The sequence below is a fragment of the Coffea arabica genome, unplaced genomic scaffold (assembly GCF_036785885.1).
Source record: "Coffea arabica cultivar ET-39 unplaced genomic scaffold, Coffea Arabica ET-39 HiFi ptg000200l, whole genome shotgun sequence".
NCBI classification, from domain to species: Eukaryota; Viridiplantae; Streptophyta; class Magnoliopsida; order Gentianales; family Rubiaceae; genus Coffea; species Coffea arabica.
In genome coordinates this window covers 1-17,760 of record NW_027266262.1, presented here as the reverse complement: position 1 = coordinate 17,760, position 17,760 = coordinate 1, and the positions used below count along the sequence as shown (strand labels likewise).

Here is a 17,760-nt window from a genome sequence, read left to right as displayed (position 1 = left end):
ATTTGACTCCACTTTCTTACAAAAATCAGGGGTCTCTTTCTGGATGGCTATCTTGAAAGCCAGTAGAAAATCACGACATTTTTTGGGGGAAGGCAAGCTGCATTAATAAGAGGGGAAAAAATTACGAAGTAGATGTTTGTTTCTAATGATGTCTAAAACAACTGGAGGATAGGAGAGGTAAGAATTTCAGTAGTATAAAACAAGTAAAACAGGCCAAAAAGTATATATAATGTTGGATTTAAAAAGCTTGCCTATGTAGAGAAGAGAACTATATATTATCCATTAAAAAAAAAAAGGTAGCAATAATCAAGTTGAATGCATCTCCCAAGGGTCAAGAACATCTCTGTACTTGACTTGAGCAAAAGTGAAGTATATGCTAACTTCCGCTTGACAGCATTGTTGATTTGCTGGTGGGCTTTAGATTGGTGCTGGAAAATATGAGCACTTCGTTGAGCCCAATTGAAAGAAATAGAGGCTCTCAAAGAAACCTTTCTCATCACACCAATAGCATTTTTTCTGGGCTCTCAAACGAGCAGGAAGTCCATTCATTATATGGGTTCACTGTGCTCAGATGTTTTACCACAGCTTGTTAAAAGTATTAAATGTTATTAGACCATACTCTAAAACTAATAAATTCAGTAATTCACAGCCAAAAAAGGGTATGGCTGTGACCCTGTTGAGACGTTATACCGCAGCTTCTTCAGAAAATCATTTGCATCCCTTTTGACACTGATGAGTTTGAATGGAACTGTATAATTTCTTCACTGTTGTTGTTGAATTGTAAGGAGAGGCCTTATTTATTTAGGAGCGTTCTTTTCATCCAACTAGAAACATCTAACATGAGCAGTACAAGATTTTTGAGATCCAAAACCATACCCGTGATCCATACGATGTCAATACGATTATTATATTTCTTAATTTTCATTTTTCTAAAAAATTCTTCTCGGTGGGCGGCTATTTTAGACTCCTTTGTTCTTTTATTTGGTACCAGACTTCCGAGTAGGTTTTGGACCACCCTACTCCAGGACCGCACCAAACAAACTTCAGCCACCATTTCTTTCTTACAATCCGAATCAGTACTAAAAAGCCAAGTATACCACACTCTAGATCTAGAAAGAACTGGATAGGATGGAAGTGGAGGAAAAGCTTTTGGGGGTCGGTGGATTGGTAACTGCTACAGCTATATATTAAACCTTGGAGGCAATACTCATAGCACAGATTGGCTGTTACCAAACCCCCCCGAGCCCAATGGTCTCTTCCTGAGGTTTCTCCAGTTCCCTTCATGCCCTTCACATATGTTCAATGGTCGAAAGATAGGACGAAGAGGGAAAGGCAGATGGATCTCTGCAAGAAATTGCTGGCGTGGGGGTCTTGGAAAGAATACGCTTGAAAAAACCGTTTTCTTGAATTAACTTTTTTTTGCCCAAGCGTTAAAGAAATTTGGAAGGTTGGAGATGATATCCTTTCCCAGGCCTCCCATGCCGGTGATTTCTTGGGTTCCCTCCCTTTCCCAAACTTGTTCTTTTAGATCTCAGGTTGCTCTGCATATATTCTGCAATGGTAAAACCTTTCAGTTATCTTATCATCTCTGCCTTTCTATATTCAGATCTATGTTTATGCTAGAGTATGATTTTATGGTCAGATAAACCATGTGATTTGAGCTGTGGTTGTCCTTTTTCCTTTTTTTTTTTTGCAGATTACATGTTACTTGAGTTCTTCTTCAGGGACCAGTAAATCAAAGGATATGCTTGATTGGCTGTTAGATGATTTCAGTTCATTCATTGAGTTGGTGAACTTCAAAGCTTCGAAATTTGTTTTTCATTTTAGTTGTGTTATTCGTCTGGCAAAAAAGTTGTTTGAGCTTTGAATTTTTCCAAGGCAAAGAGTGATATATATTCCTCTAGTACCACGTGAGGTTTATAGAGTAGAGGTAAAAGAAGAAATCCCATGTGATAGAGTAAACAAAAATTTCTTCCGGTTTGTAATGAAATCAACCAAAAACACCCTTCCACAGCACCCCTGTGAACAAAGCCAAAACAAGATGAACAGAGTTGACTGCAAAAAGATGAGATCATGAACTGCAAAATAAAAAAAGTCCAGTTTGAGTATTTACCCAAGTCTTGTGATTTTAACTCCCAGTAATATTTGAGTAATTTGTATTAAAGGTAGTGATTCAAGAGGTTCAATTTACCTCTTGCATGGTCCTTGAGTAATACCAAAATGAAGTATCAAACGTAGACTAAAAAAAAATTAGAAGCAAACATAAGAAAAAAGTGCCCTGTACCTAGGCCAAAACATAAAACTAAATAGATGTATAAAGAGATAGATAATTTTTCATTCAGCCGAGTAGGTTTTTTTTTTAAAAAAAAATACAAATAAAAACTATGTTACAATAATAATAAAAAAGTCTCGAAAAACGAAAACATGCAACGTTCAAGGCACGTATTCTGACACTAATTTATAATATTAATGGTACTCTAAGACTAGTTTAAAGTGTATTAAAGGTACTGTTCTTAGACTAGCTTGTATTATATTAAAGGTACAATTTAAGGTTCTGTACTGAATCTGAATTCTGAAGTCTGAATTTTGAATTTTGAAATCTGAATACTGAAACAATTAATTTGCTGAATTTTAAGTACTGAAAAAAAATATATGAATGTCTGAATTTTAATGTTAAACTTATTTATACTGTTTAATAAACATTTATAACTGAATGCTTAATAAGTTAAATTTGATAAATTTGCCTTTATATCTTTTCATCCAAAAAAGAAATAGAACCTATGATTTAATTAGTTAAAAATGTTAGGTATGAAAATGATAATATTTATTTTTAAATCAAATTAATATAAAAGATGAAATATATTATATGAGGAGTATAGAGAAGATGTGAAAATCATTCAAAAGGGAGAAAAAAGAAATAGAAAATCATTAGATAGAGGATATTAGATTATTTAATTAGATAAGAATTTTGAACATAATTAACAAACAAAGGTAGATTTGATAGATAAGATAAGATAATTGAAGTAATTCTATTGATTTCTATCAGAATTAAACATTCAGTTAGGATTCTTGTGCTGAAAAAAATACACACAAGTTCAGAACTACTTAACAAGTTCAGCAAATAGATTTTCATTTATCAAACACTCAAAACATCTGAATGTCTGAAAAATTCAGATTCAACACTTTTTTATGTTATCAAACAGACCCTAAGACTTATTCAATGAGCCGAGTTGAATTGAGTTTTTAGTTTTTCAGTTCCATTCATCAAGTTATCAAGTTAAACTTATTGTAATGAGTCAAAAATTGTGTTCGAGTTTAACTTATTAAAATTATCTCAAGTTCAAATTTGAGTTCGATCTTAACAATATGACATAAATAAGTCGAATTTAAAAGAGCCCGAGCTGAAAAAACTCAAATATGCTTGAATACTCTGATCATCTTTGCAACTAAAAAAATATAACTAATTTAGTTTGCCTATTGAATGAAAAGATTTCATGGAATATAAGAAGATTTTCAATATTTAAACAAAATAAAAATTTAAACAATCAAGACAAGATAAATCTATATATAATTACTAAAAAAAAATAGTAAAACTAGAGGTTGAATGAATGTACAAATGAATCTAGACGGATGACTCAGACTTGCGTCGGTGTATTTAATTCAACGAACCAGGAGCTCACGAGGTGCGCACGGGTCTTTCCATTACCATTTGTCTGGTCAACTTTTTGCAGCCTCGAAGCTACGCAACGCGCTTTTACGCTGCCCCACCACCTTTAGAATATATGCCTTTTTTGTTATTAGTTTCGTTGGCATTTTATGAATACTGGAAAAAGGAAAAAGACTTAAACAAAAAACCAGATATGAAGAGAAATTAATATTATTTTTCTTTCTTTTTTTTTTCTGTTGAGGAATGTTAGAAACTTATTGATGAATGATTTTGAATTATGCCCATAAATCTCATAGTAGTATAATTTACAAAATGGGTTTATCAATTCTTGGATGCTTTTCTTCGGTAGGCAGCAAGGCAATACAATAGGACAGCACATGGAAGTCACGTCGTGGTTTCTCTCTTTCCAGCTGCCGGCCGACAATGACTATTATTCAATGGAAATGGTGGGGGCCTCTGATTTGTGAAGGACTTTGCAGACATCTCTATATAATGAATAGTGACAAAGCATTCCACTCTGGTCTCGGGTCGGCAGAAGTGATTAGGGGTAGGAGAAAAGGAAGATGCCTTGGAAAATCCGGAGGAAATGGGAGGTTTGGTAAGAAAAGCAGCTCAACTAAACTACAGAGTGCGAATCTTTTCTTGGTTTTTCTTCGGCTTTTCTTTCCCAGTCCTCCCATTCCTATGGGTTTCTAGAGTTTCTTCCTTTCCTTTTTCTACTCTTACTACAACCCATCACTTGTTCATAAAATTCTGTGCAGAAAATTAAGGAAAAGAAAAAAAAAAAAAAAAAGGAGAGAGCAGTGGATGATCATATTTGTATAGCAAGACAAGAGGAGGAATGAGGGGGAAAGGGAGCTTAATCTGCAGGAAATTAGTGGGATGGGTGACCGGGGAAGATTTGAGGTAAATCTTTGGTCATTTTTTGTTTTTGAGGGACCAAATCTTGGTCTTCCCTAGTCCTCCCATCCCGGTGATTTCCTGTGGATTCTCCTCTTCCACAACTTATTCTGCAGGCCCAGATCTCTCGGTCTCGGATTCAGAACTCAGTAATTGCTTACTAAGTCATGAGGTAGTAGTAGTCTCTCTTTGCTCTGCCTTCTTGTCACTTGATCAATTACTGCTTAGCGTAGTAGTTTTATCATTTATGCTGCTTAGATATGTTTTATGCAAAACTTTCTCATCATCATATTTCCTGACCATGGTTCTAGCCGAAAAGGGCAATGGAGGCTTGGATCTTGGGGATACTCCTCCTAAAATCTGGAAATGTGTTCACCATGCAACCAAACATGATCTTTTATGTGACTTGCCACCATGAGTATAGGAATAAGAATGAAAATCTGCATCCCAGAACATTGGAGTCTCCTAGCTCATTAGACATGAAACAGATGTGTTAGATACCGTAGCACCAAGAAAGAAATCTAAGCCAATTGACCTGCTAGCCATAGGCTAATCTGGCCAATTTGCAGAACAGTAGCGATATCAAACAGTAAACCCGAGCTTGATGATCAAATGGGCATATGAAACGACAAAATCCAGTTAATCCGCAATTCTTTCTCGTCCGTTTTTGAAGGCAATAAAATGAACTATTAACAAATTCAAAGAATTTGGCTTTGATTTTGATGGTAGACAGAAATGGAAATCTAAGCCAAGATTAACAACAATAACAACGTTTGTACGCTTCACTTCGAAAATTTGGTTATCTAACAATTAGATTACAACAAAACGACCCAATCACAAATGAAATTAATTAAATAAAATTTTTCTTGCATTAATAGTTTATGGTCTGGAAGATCAAGATCCTGTAAGATGGACACGCTTTCTAGTCTTGCATTCGGAGACTAAAACTTGCCCAGGAAATGCATATTCTTGCCTAACTATACTAAATGTTTATATGACCACGAAATTTTTTTAACATCCTCATATACTATTACCAAATTCTGATGCAACCCTAGAGGACCAAAAGCTGCATCAAAGAGATACGCAGGAATGGTTACCTAGTTTAAGGATTTCAAGCTAACATGGATTTCAAATAGGAAATTCTTTACTGCGTAGTTCTTGGTCTGGGAATATATGCATTCTTAAGTGTGTCCATCATAAAGCATTTCTGTTTTCTTCTAGAAACGAATTTTAACGAGGTGTTTCATTTGCATTAGTATATCTTGAAACTATTTTACCAAAAGAAAAAATAATAATTAACTTTTGTGCCTATTCTAAACGGATGCCGCTTTCTTTCCTGGAAAATGCATAATAAAGTAACCATGTATTCTTTTTAACATGCATGAATCTACATAGGTATCTGCTGGTAAATTAAATACCCTGCAAGGCTTCAACAATTGAAAATCGGGGAAGATTAATCTCTTGGAGAGCACAAAGCTGTGCTGATCATGTTCTGGGCAATGCATTGCTGTTTATGTAGTTGCATTCTCTAGAAAACTAAGATCAACGAGAACAGACGCCGGATTATGGGATTTACCACGAAAGAGGAGTAGAATTTCACCACAAAGTAGAGCAGTGAAGGAAGAGTAGAATTTCACCATGAAACAGAGTATAAAAGCTTTAGAAAATTGTTTCCAGACCCAAAAGCATTTAATTACTAAAACACGGGAACTCATAGACCCAGAAGCATTTAATTTTTTATTTATTTAAGCACTCGAGCTCGAGCTTTAGCTGCTCATTCTGGAGCTGCAGCTGCTTGCACTCGAGGTCAAGCTGCTCGTGCTCGAGCTTCAAGTGCTTGAGCTTCAGCCACTTGAGCTTCAGCTGCTGCTGCTTGCCCTCGAGTTCAAGCTCGAGAGCTCGAGTTTGAGTTTTAGATTTGCAGCTCGTCGATATTAAGTTAGAGTTCGACCTTGATAAAACTAAGTGTTAGAAACTTACTTTTTTTTTTGAGGAATGTTAGAGACTTACTGATGAATGATTTTGAATTATGTCCATAACTCTCATATAATTTACAAAATGGTTTATCACTTCTTGGATGCTTTTCTTCTATAGGCAACAATACAATAGAATAGTAGAGTTGTAATCGAATCAAACTATTCACATGTTGCTTGCGAGTAACGCGATCAAAAACTCGACTCGATTGAATTCGAGTAGCTCGATCGGGCCAAATAAGTCGAGTTCAAGTATTCGATAGCAAAACTCAAAAGTTCATCAAACCTTTTCGAGTTTTAAAATTTTATTTTTTTAATATACTATTATTATGAAATTACTCTTGTACTCATAAGAGTGGTTGAAATTTTTTGAAGGGCGACAATATCTTTTGGCTTAAAATTTGTCAAGAAAAAAGAAATCCTCAAATCTTTATGACTCGAGCTCGATAAGGTTCGTTTTGACTTGAATCCATGCGAGTCAAGCTCAAGTTCTAAGAGCAATGAAACTCGAGCTCTCCTTAACTCGAGCTCTCCTCCTTGCAAGTCGAGTCGAGATATTGGAGGCTAATTCGGTTGGATTACATCCCCAACAGTAAGAGAGCACTGGGAAGTCGCATCGTGCTTTTAATGCACATACATCATATTAATGTTTTTAAACTCGAACCGGTCAGCCAACCGGAGAGAGGTCCAGTTCGCAGTCTGATCGGTTCGCCCGGCCGGTTCACCTGTTTTCTGGTTTTTTTGTTTTTTTTTGCAACTTAAGTGTTAAGTATTTCACAGGTTTTCATTCTACACTTGAACTTGACACCTAATGTCCAATTTAACATGGTTAGTGATAATTTAAGTTTTTAAAATGCATTCACCAACATAACTAAATTTAAATTGAGATAATAACAAATTTCCTAAAAGTTATACATAAAACCTGGAATGATAAACATAATTAAAATATCATAATTCACCACAAGTTTTCATAAATTCATTACAAACATGAATAGATACAATCCAAATGTTCATCAATTATCACAAATAAAAACACAAAAATAAATAAAATAAATATTGAAATTCTTTTACAATCTTTAAAAAAGTCCATCAAAGAGTCTGACTCATATTCAAGACAAACCATTTAAATAACAAACTTCCATCAATGCCATAATAAGCAACAACACCACCTTCACAATTTCATCAACTTAACTTGAAAAAGTTAAAATTTTATTATAAAAATATAAATCTAATTGCTCAAACTAAAAAAAAAATCAAAAAATTTTAAAAAATAAAGATACAACTAAACACATAAAAAATTAATTGCTACTAACCATGTGGTCCTGAGGTTACCATTTACGGATTTACCAAGACATACAAACATGTGGTCCAATTTGGCATTTTTTTTTTAAGCTTTTGTATGGCAACTTTCACAAATCAACTTTAACATGTCTTTAATTTTGTTGCTTTAGTGAAACCTATAAAATTCAAGATGAATGAGCATCCGGTAGACTAATTACTTCAGCCTTAAAAACCAGGCAAAAATCAAATAATTTGATTTAGACTTAAAACACCTATCTTCCCAGATATGAAGAGAAATGAATGTTAGCTCGAGTTAAGTGTTAGAAACTTGCTTTCTTTCTTTCTTTCTTTTTTTTTATTTTTTTTATGAATGTTAGAAACTTAATGATAAATGATTTTGAATTATGTCCATAACTCTCGTATAATTTACAAAATGGTTTTATCGATTCTTGGATGTTTTTCTAACCACTGAGCTTGGCTCAGTGGATTGGATTGGCTGTAGGCGAGGGTCCAAAATTTAGCTGCAACAAAAAAAATTTAAGGATGATGTCAAAGCATCCTTTTTGATCTAATAAGATTTGTGTACATACTAATTCCTAATACAAGCCTCTTTGGACTCCGTTTCTTTGTAGTTTAAAATAAAATAGGTTACACAATTGTAATTATTTTCAAAAAAAAAAATTCTTGGATGCTTGTCTTCTGCAGGCAGCAAGACAATACAATAGGATAGCACGGGGAAGTCACATCGTGGGTTCTCTCTTTTTGGATTGGGATTGGGATGATTAGCGTGTTTGGATTGGGATGAATTGAAAAAAATAATAATAATTTACTTCCCAAATTTTAATATTTTTTTTAATTTTTTAATTAATTTTTTATCTCATATATATCATATCACAAAATTTGCTATAATAATTATTTCAAATAAACTCCTATTCAAAGGTACGACAGATGGGCCCTCTGCTTTATGATGCACTTTGCACGCATCTCTATATAATGAAGGGATAATTTCATAAATCACTCCTAAGATTTTTAATAATTACAGAGAGCTCCTCTCAAGTTTTAAAAATTATATTGACCTTCTCTACTTTTATATTTATATACAACAATGTAGGTCCAACAAAGTAGATTTTCTCTCAAAAATCCTAAATGACACTTTTCTAACAAAACTAAAAAAGAAAAACATAGTATATTCAATCATTTTCTTCCACACTTTGCATAAATTGACAAACCTAATCTCTAGCAACCATCCAATCACAAGTTCCAAATCTAAGTAATTGTCTAAAAGATCTCAAATTGCATATACAGCATCAATGTTTATCATACAAAAAAAATACAAATACAAAAAATAGGCAAACACACACACATATCATTGACAACTAATTTTATATTCTAAAATTAAATCTCAACACTCAAATACCTTTTCAATACAAGTAAATCTAGCATAAAACCAACATTACAACTCTCTTATTACCTTAAAAATATTAATATCTCAAAAGTAGATAATAAATTCTACATTCACAATAAAATCATAGCAAAAAATTTATAGTCCAATGAAAGAAATTCTTATGCAATTATTGACATTTTACAAATATGCTTCTTGACAACAAGCAAAATATAACAAATTTCACATCTTTGCTTCTTCTTCCTATTTCAATAATCAATTTTATTATTTATTTCTCTATTACTGCCAGTCTTTTCATTTCCTTCTAGTTTGACACATAATTTGCTTCCTTTGTTAATTTTGCAATTTCAATTTGCTAATATCCATAAAATTGAAGATAACGAAAAAAGGTATAGTAGTATATTAACTAGAAAAAAAAAAGAGCAAAAGTAGACAAGAGATAGAAAAATAGAATTTTTTGGGTTTTGTAAATCTATTGCTTTAAATTGAGAATTGTCTACTAAGTGAAGGGTATCTTTGGTACTTTACTATATCAGGGGAAGTAAGTGTAATTTCTTAAACCTGAAGGGAGCCAAGTGAAATTATTTGAAACCTCAAGGGATGTTTTTGAAATTATCCCTATAATGCATAGTAACAACGTGTTCCTTTCCGGTCCCAAGTCAGCAGAAGTGATTAAGGGTAGGAGAAAAGAAAGAAGCCTTGGAGGTTTGGCAAGAATGCCAAGAAAAGCAACTGAACTAAACTAGAATTTGAATCCTTTTTTTTTTCGCTTTTCTTTCCCAGTCTTCCCATTCCTATGCATTTCTAGAGTTTTTTCCTTTCCTTTTTTCTACTCTTACAACCCATCACTTGTTCATAAAATTCTGTACAGCCTAGTAGGTTTTTTAAAAAAAATAAAAATAAAAACCATGTTACAATAAAGAAGTCTCGAAAGACGAAACATACAACGTTCAAGGCATGTATTCTTACATATAATATTAGTGGTACTCTAAGACTAGTTTAAAGTGTATTAAAGGTACTCCTCTTAGACTAGCTTATATTATATTAAAGGTACAATTTAAGACTTATTGAATGAGTCGAGCTTAATTGAGTTTTTAGCTTTCAAGTTATTGAGTTGAATTTATTGTAACGAGTCAAAAATTGTGTTCGAGTTTAGCTTATTAAAATAATTTCAAGTTCAAATTTGAGTTCGAGCTTAACAAAATGACATAAATAAGTCGAGTTTAAAAGAGCCCGAGCTAAAAAAAACTCAAATATGTTTGAATACTTTAAACAACTTTGCAGCTAAAAAAATATAACTAATTCAATTTGCCCATTGGATGAAAAGATTTCACTGAATATAAGAAGATTTTCAATATGTAAACAAGGGATAATTGCAGAAACCTCCCCTGAGGTTTCTGACACTAGCACTCATCTCCCCTATGATTTCTAAAATTGCACTAACCTCCCCTAGGAGGAAATTGGACCTATTACTAACAATAAATTGTATGATTTTACTTTTATACCCTAACTAATTATAGAAACTTAATGAAAGACTTTTAGAAAAGAAAAATTATTTTTTGTCTATAAATTGAGTGACTAATTAAACTAGATTACCTATGAGCTTTAGCATCATTAGCCATTGTAAGCAAACTAAGGAACGGTGCCAATTAAGAGGAAAAAACGGCGTACATGTTTATTATATATTATGTTCTTCAAACCAAACAATTTAAGTCTATTTTTATATAACTACATAGAGGAAGACCAGTAAGCAATTCTAGAGCTTTTACTAAAGTATGTATAAAAAAAACTTGCACAAATATATCTGCTTAAGTCATTTTTATTTCAAAACCTTTTCTAGTTCAGCCTACTACTACTTCTCAAGTTGCTACCCCATTAATATGGTTATAACCCTATAATCTGGAAATATCAGTAGCAGCAGCAGTAGTTTGAGTACGTGGTTCTAATACATTTACTGTACTTTCATTTACTAAAGACAATTTTATCTTATTAGTATGCACTTCTAATTACTTGTAACTAGATTTATCTCATACTCAGTAACTTTTAGTGATGTTTAAGTATGCTATTAATTAGCTGATTGTTGAGCGATATTTTATTTTGTATATGATTGGTGCTGACAACATAAACAGTTGTGTTACCCCTACCAATAGCTATTCATATTACTAGTAGAGAGATTTAAAAGTAACGTATATTTTTTATAAACTTTGTTGCAAGAACTTGGATATATAGTCATTTAACTAGCATTAGTATCCACGTTGTTTCATGTATTGTTGGTAAATCTCATTCAATTGCACTTACACCCCTTGAATTTTGCTAATTGTTAATAGCTTTTCGTATATTGTCATTACTCTGTTAATATAACTTGGCAAGCAGCATAGAAGGCAAATATGGTACAAATTTTTCATCTCAGTCCTTAAAAAAAAAATTTAATGTTAATTTTTCTGGCATGAACTGAATCTGCAACACAAACCTTAAGTTCAAGAGTGATAAGTGTTATTTTCTAAATCACAAGGGCAGTGAATGCTAGTATTAGAAATCTCCCATGAGGTTTCTGCAATTATCCCTTTAAACAATCAAGACAAGATAAATCTATATAATTACTAAAAAAAAAGAAAGTAAAACTAGAGGTTGAATGACTGTACAAATGAATCTAGACGGATGACTCAGACTTGCGTCGGTGTATTTAATTCAACGAACCAGGAGCTCACGAGGTGCGCACAGGCCTTTCCATCACCATTTGTTTGGTCGACTTTTTTCAGCCTTGAAGCTACGCAACGCGCTTTTAGGCTGCCCCACCACCTTGACAATGAGCCTTTTTAGAATATATGCCTTTTTTGTTAGTTTCGTTGGCATTTTATAAATACAGGAAAAAGAAAAAGACATAAAAACCAGATATGAAGAGAAATTAATATTAATTTTCTATTTTTTTTGTTGAGGAATGTTAGAAACTTATTGTTGAATGATTTTGAATTATGTCCATAAATCTCATAGTAGTATAATTTTACAAAATGGTTTTATCAATTCTTGGATGCTTTTCTTCGGTAGGCAGCAAGGCAATACAATAGGACAGCACATGGAAGTCACGTCGTGGTTTCTCTCTTTCTTTACACCTGCCGGCCGACAATGACTATTATTCAATGGAAATGGTGGGGGCCTCTGATTTGTGAAGGACTTTGCAGACACCTCCAGATAATGAATATGACAAAGCATTCCCCTCTGGCCTCGAGTCGGCAGAAGTGATTAGGGGTAGGAGGAAAGGAAGATGCCTTGGAAAATCCAGAGGAAATGTGAGGTTTGGCAAGAAAAGCAGCTAAAATAAACTAGAATATGAATAATCCTTTTTGTTTTTTATTCGGCTTTTCTTTCCCTGTCCTCCCATTCCTATGGGTTTCGAGAGTTTCTTCCTTTCCTTTTTCTACTCTTACTACACCCCATCACTTGTTCATAAAATTCTGTGCAGGAAAGGAAAAGGAAAAGGAAAAAAAAGAGAGAGAGTAGTCGATGATCATATTTGTATCGCAAGAAGAGGAATGAGAGGGAAAGGGAGCTTAATCTTCAGGAAATTAGTGGGGTGGGAGACTGGGGAAGACTTGAGGTAAATCTTTGGTCATTTTATGTTTTGAGCGATCAAATCTTGATCCGCCTCAGTCTTCCATCCCAGTGATTTCCTGTGGATTCTCCTCTTCCACAACTTATTCTCAGGCTCAGATCTCTCTCGGATTCAGAACTTAGTAATTGCTTACTAAGTCATAAGGTAGTAGTAGTCTCTCTTTGCTCTGCCTTCTTGTCCCCTGATCAATTACTACTTAGTAGAGTAGTTTTATGCTGCTTAGATATGTTTTATGCAAAACTTTTTTATCATCATATTTCCTGGCCATGGATCTAGCCGAAAAGGGCTATGGAGGCTTGGATCTTGGGGATACTCATTCTAAAATCTGGAAATGTGTTCACCATGCAACCAAACATGATCTTTTATGTGACTTGCCACCATGAGTATAGGGATAATAATGAAAATTCTGCATCCCAGAACATTGGAATCTCCTGGCTCATTTTAACATGGAATAGATAAGTTAGATATCGTAGCACCAAGAAAGAAATTATTAAAAAAAAAAACCAATATGTCCTATCTTTTATCTCCAAAAATTTTTAGAAAGGCACTGTTCCAGAATTGATTTATGATATCCTGTACCAGCCTACCAGGGACTAATGGCTCCTCCTCTCCATGATTGAGGAAGTTGCAACTCTTACATTCTACTGATTCTAGATGTGATCTCTCATCAGATCAAAGGAGCACTACAAGGATTGCATAAAATAACTGAAGCCCCATAAAAGATTTTGTCAACTTTATTTTGGTGGTTTTTGTATTTTTTTTGAATGGTATAGAAGCATTACTGCTTGGTACTGGGTTTTTTTTTTGGTGGGTGTTTTGGGGGGGAGGGTCTCTAGGATCAGTTGACCTGCTATCTATAGGCCTATCTAGCCAATTTGCAAAACAGCAGCGATATCAAACAGTAAACCTGAGCTTGATGCTCAAATGGGCATATGAATCCAGTTAATCCGCAATCCTTTCTCATCTGTTTTTGAAGACAATAAAATAAACTATTTAACACAGTCAATGAATTTGGCTTTGGTTTTGATGGAAGACAGAAATGGAAATCTAAGCCAAGATTAACGACAATAACACGTTTTGGTTCTCAACAATTAGATTACCACAAAACGACCCAATCTGGAATGAAATTAGTTAACTCAAATAAATTTTTTCTTGCATTGTGTTCCAACGTTCACATATAGTTTATCAAGATGTGAAACACTTGGATTGGCCTGGCCTGGAAGATCAAGATCCTGTAAGATGGAGCTGCCTTCTAGGCTTGCATCCGGAGGCTAAAACTTGGCCAAGAAAAATAATAATATGACCACGAAATTTTTTTAACATCCTCATATACTATTACCAAATTCTGATGCAACCCTAGGGAACCAAAACCTGCATCAAAGAGATACACAGGAATGGTTACCTAGTTTAAGGATTTCAAGGTAACATGGATTTCAAATAGAATATTCTTTACTGCGAAGTTCTTGGTCTGGGAGTATATGCATTCTTCTTAAGTGAGTCCATCATAAAGCATTTCTGTTTTCTTTTAGAAACGAATTTTAACAAGGTGTTTCATTTGCATTAGCACATCACAAAGGACATTTTGCAGCAAGTATCTTGAAACTATTCTACCAAAAGAAAATAATATAATATTAACTTTTGTACCTATTCTAAATGCACGCCGCTTTCTTTTCCTGGAAAGTGCATAATAAAGTAACCATATGTATTCTTTTTAACATGCACGAGTCTGCATAGGTAGCTGCTGGTAAATTAAATACACTGCAAGGCTTCAACAATTGAAAATCGGGGAAGATTAATCTCTTGGAGAGCACAAAGCTGTGCTGATCATGCTCTGAGCAATGCATTGCTGTTTATGTAGTTGCATTCTCTAGAAAACTATGATCAACGAGAACAGACGCCAGATTATGGGATTTACCACGAAAGAGGAGTAGAATTTCACCGTAAAGCAGAGCAGTGAAGGAAGAGTAGTAGAATTTCACCATGAACAGAGTATAAAAGCTTTAAAAAAGTGTTTCTAGACCCAAAAGCATTTACGTCATTTTTCGTGATCACATTTTCCTATTATCTTTTTCCCTCACATACATCAAATCGCTACAGTAATTTTTCCATGAAAAATCATGAAAAATGCAATCCAAACACACTATTAATTACTCAAACACAAGAGAACCCATACACCCAAAAGCATTTAATTACTAAAACACGAGAACTCAAAATATTTATTCGATGATCCAAAGGTCTAAATAAGTCGTTAAAAGCTCTCTCAGCGGTTTGGTGATCTAACGGATCAAAATCAAGAATACAGTAAGTAATTTTGCTCTATCTTCTTCACAAAACCCTCTACGAGCTATTTCTCCGTTCGCGGCGGCAGTATTGCATGCATTCTCATTCTATTAACATTTATTTTGTCATCATTGTCGAAACTTGACGCTTAACCGATCTCGTACTAGACCTAACACCAATAACTCTTCTTTTTCCTCGAAAAGCACGTAGATAATTAACCTGGTTATTAGGTCTTGTATAGGGTTGAAAATGAATCGAGCTGCTCGCGAGTGTGTCAAAACTCAACTCAACCTCGATCAACATCAAGTTTAAACTTGAACTCGAGTTCAAAAATATTCAAATATATATATATTATTTTTTATTTTAATAATAAAATTACACATATGTTCTTAATATTTTATTATTTATTAAGAAATAGATTTTATTTATTTTTAAAAAATAAAGTAATTAATTTTTATTTTTTAAGCGCTCGAGCTCTAGATTCAGCTGCAACTGAAGCTCGAGCTCCAACTGCTCGTGCTTGAGCTCAAGCTCGAGAGCTCGAGTTTGAGTTTTAGATTTGCAGCTCGTCGAGACTAAGTTCGAGTTCGACGTTGATAAAATTAACTCGAGATTTAACTCGATTAGGTCAAATTTCGACTTAATTCGACTCATTTGCAACCCTAATCTAGTAGCAGACCTAACACTAATAACTCTTCTTCTTTTTCCTCGGAAAGCATGAAGATAATTATCCTGTTTGTTAGGCCGTCTGATACCAGACCTAACACTATTAACTCTTTTTCTTTTTCTTCCTTCAATTAAAGGAAACGCGCGTAGATAATACGTGAGAGGCAGTGAAGGAAGATCTTCTCTAGCAAACTTCTCACGAATCACAGACAGTGAAGGAAAACCATTTCTTCCAGATGAAGCGTTATGCGATTGAGGATCTTCGCTGCCAAGTTTCCCACCAGTCGTATCAATCTCTTCCGTGAAGGAATGAAGCATTCCTAAAGTCTCCAACAAAACCAATCGCTTGCCATGTTTCCCATCAAAAAATTCCTTGGCCGCCTCCTCAATACAATTTTCCGTTACAAGCTCTGTTGAAGCATATTCATATGATTCAAATTCCCGCATCTCTAATCTAAGACTATATTTATCTGCACATTCCAGCGCCTCAAGAGCTTTGTTAGCAACATCCATGATGCCTTTCACAAATTGGCGACATCGCCATTCATTGGAACGCTCGCACAGCTCAGCGAATCTCAGCAAGAACTTTAGATGTTGGCAGAGAAAAGCTGATTCAGTCCCCACTTCACGGAAAAAGTTCATAGCGTCTTTGAGTTCTCGACAAGACTGAAGCACATCCCTCACCGCCTCACGACAAGGTAGTAAGGCTGAATTGCGACGTAAATCTTCCCAGGAGTTGTAGAAGTCAGATTCATCAAGAAATTTCTCCAGCTTATTCTCATTTAAACCAATCTGTTCTACTAATTCTGGCACTTCTCTTGATAGCATTCGTTTCCAGCCGTGACGAATATTCATCCTATACTCATCATATAACGGTGAAGAACTTAGTAGCTTAGTTCTCCGAGCAAAATCTCCTATAGGCAGTGCAAGAGGTGCAATATCTTCTAGTAATTGGTCCGGCAAAGTTGGGGGTCCTTCCATTTCCAACACTCTGATGACCATATCAACTTTTTCTATAAATAACTTGGCTTGCAATACCTTGATATTCAGTATTTTGCGTAGGATAGTAGTTAACTCGTCCACCTCCTCCACCAACAGACTAAGAATTTCATCATTAGCCATCTTTCCCTCTGTCAAAGTCAATCCTACCCGATGTAATCAATAGCAAATTAACAAAGAAATCACCCTTCATGTTTGGATTTAAACCTTTAACCGGACTGCACTAAGTAAATATAAAAGAAAATAAAATAACAACATGCTAACATCTAGGACAAAGCAAAAGAACTGGGGCCTGACAACTATGCATGCGAGAGAGAAGCTACAGCTTACCAGCAGCAGAGGAGAAACGGCCTTTGATGATCGGAATCACGATTGCTAGAAGAAAGCCGGCGATGAGAACTTGTGGTCAGCGAAGGATGAAGCAGCCAAGTCTCCCCAAGTGCCAAAAGTCTCGTCTTTTATTTCTTTTCTTCTCAATTTTCTTTGGGGGGACCTCGTTAGTTGACAAAAGTTAAATATTTAGGAGTCCTAGAACAGTTGGACCGGACCCTGCAAAGGGAGTAGCATACTTGCATTAGCTGCATTCCTAAAGGAACAATTTGGCAAGAACTATTACCAAATTCAAGTAGTTTGAATTAATTACTGTAAATAGCATTTTGTATCGATTTTTGTGTAAATTATATTTCGAGTTTACCTATCTCTCTCACCTTTTTTTTTTGAGGTTAAAAATAAGTGAAACTGTGAAAGTATGACCCTTTTCTCTCTTTTTTTTTTTCCTCTTTTTTCTCCTGAGCTGGTACACAATTCATATAAGAGAAATTGATCTTCGTAAATATGAACAGTTTCAAAGCGCATGAATTTTGTGGGATACTTTGACCGTCAAATGCTGGAGCTCTAAGTTTACTAATTCCAGTTAGTGACTGAATCCAAAACAAAAGTATAGGAGGAAAATACAAATGATCAGGTGCATATTCACCTAAAC

The 17,760-nt window shown here is 34.5% G+C and overlaps 1 long non-coding RNA gene across 5 annotated transcripts; it reads left to right on the top strand.

Moving 5' to 3' along the window:
- Window positions 1-341: 341 nt before the first annotated feature.
- LOC140032832 (uncharacterized) lies at window positions 342-14,925 on the top strand. Of its 5 annotated transcripts, none has more exons than XR_011836721.1 (4): window positions 342-1,560; window positions 1,697-4,739; window positions 12,269-12,977; window positions 14,568-14,925. It is a non-coding gene; the product is annotated as an uncharacterized lncRNA (long non-coding RNA). The 5 variants fall into 5 exon arrangements; XR_011836720.1 differs by lacking the exon at window positions 14,568-14,925 and adding an exon at window positions 13,416-13,839 and having other exon boundaries at window positions 343-1,560; XR_011836723.1 differs by lacking the exon at window positions 14,568-14,925 and having other exon boundaries at window positions 347-1,560; window positions 12,269-12,510; window positions 12,684-13,839.
- The last annotated feature ends 2,835 nt before the right edge of the window (window positions 14,926-17,760 follow it).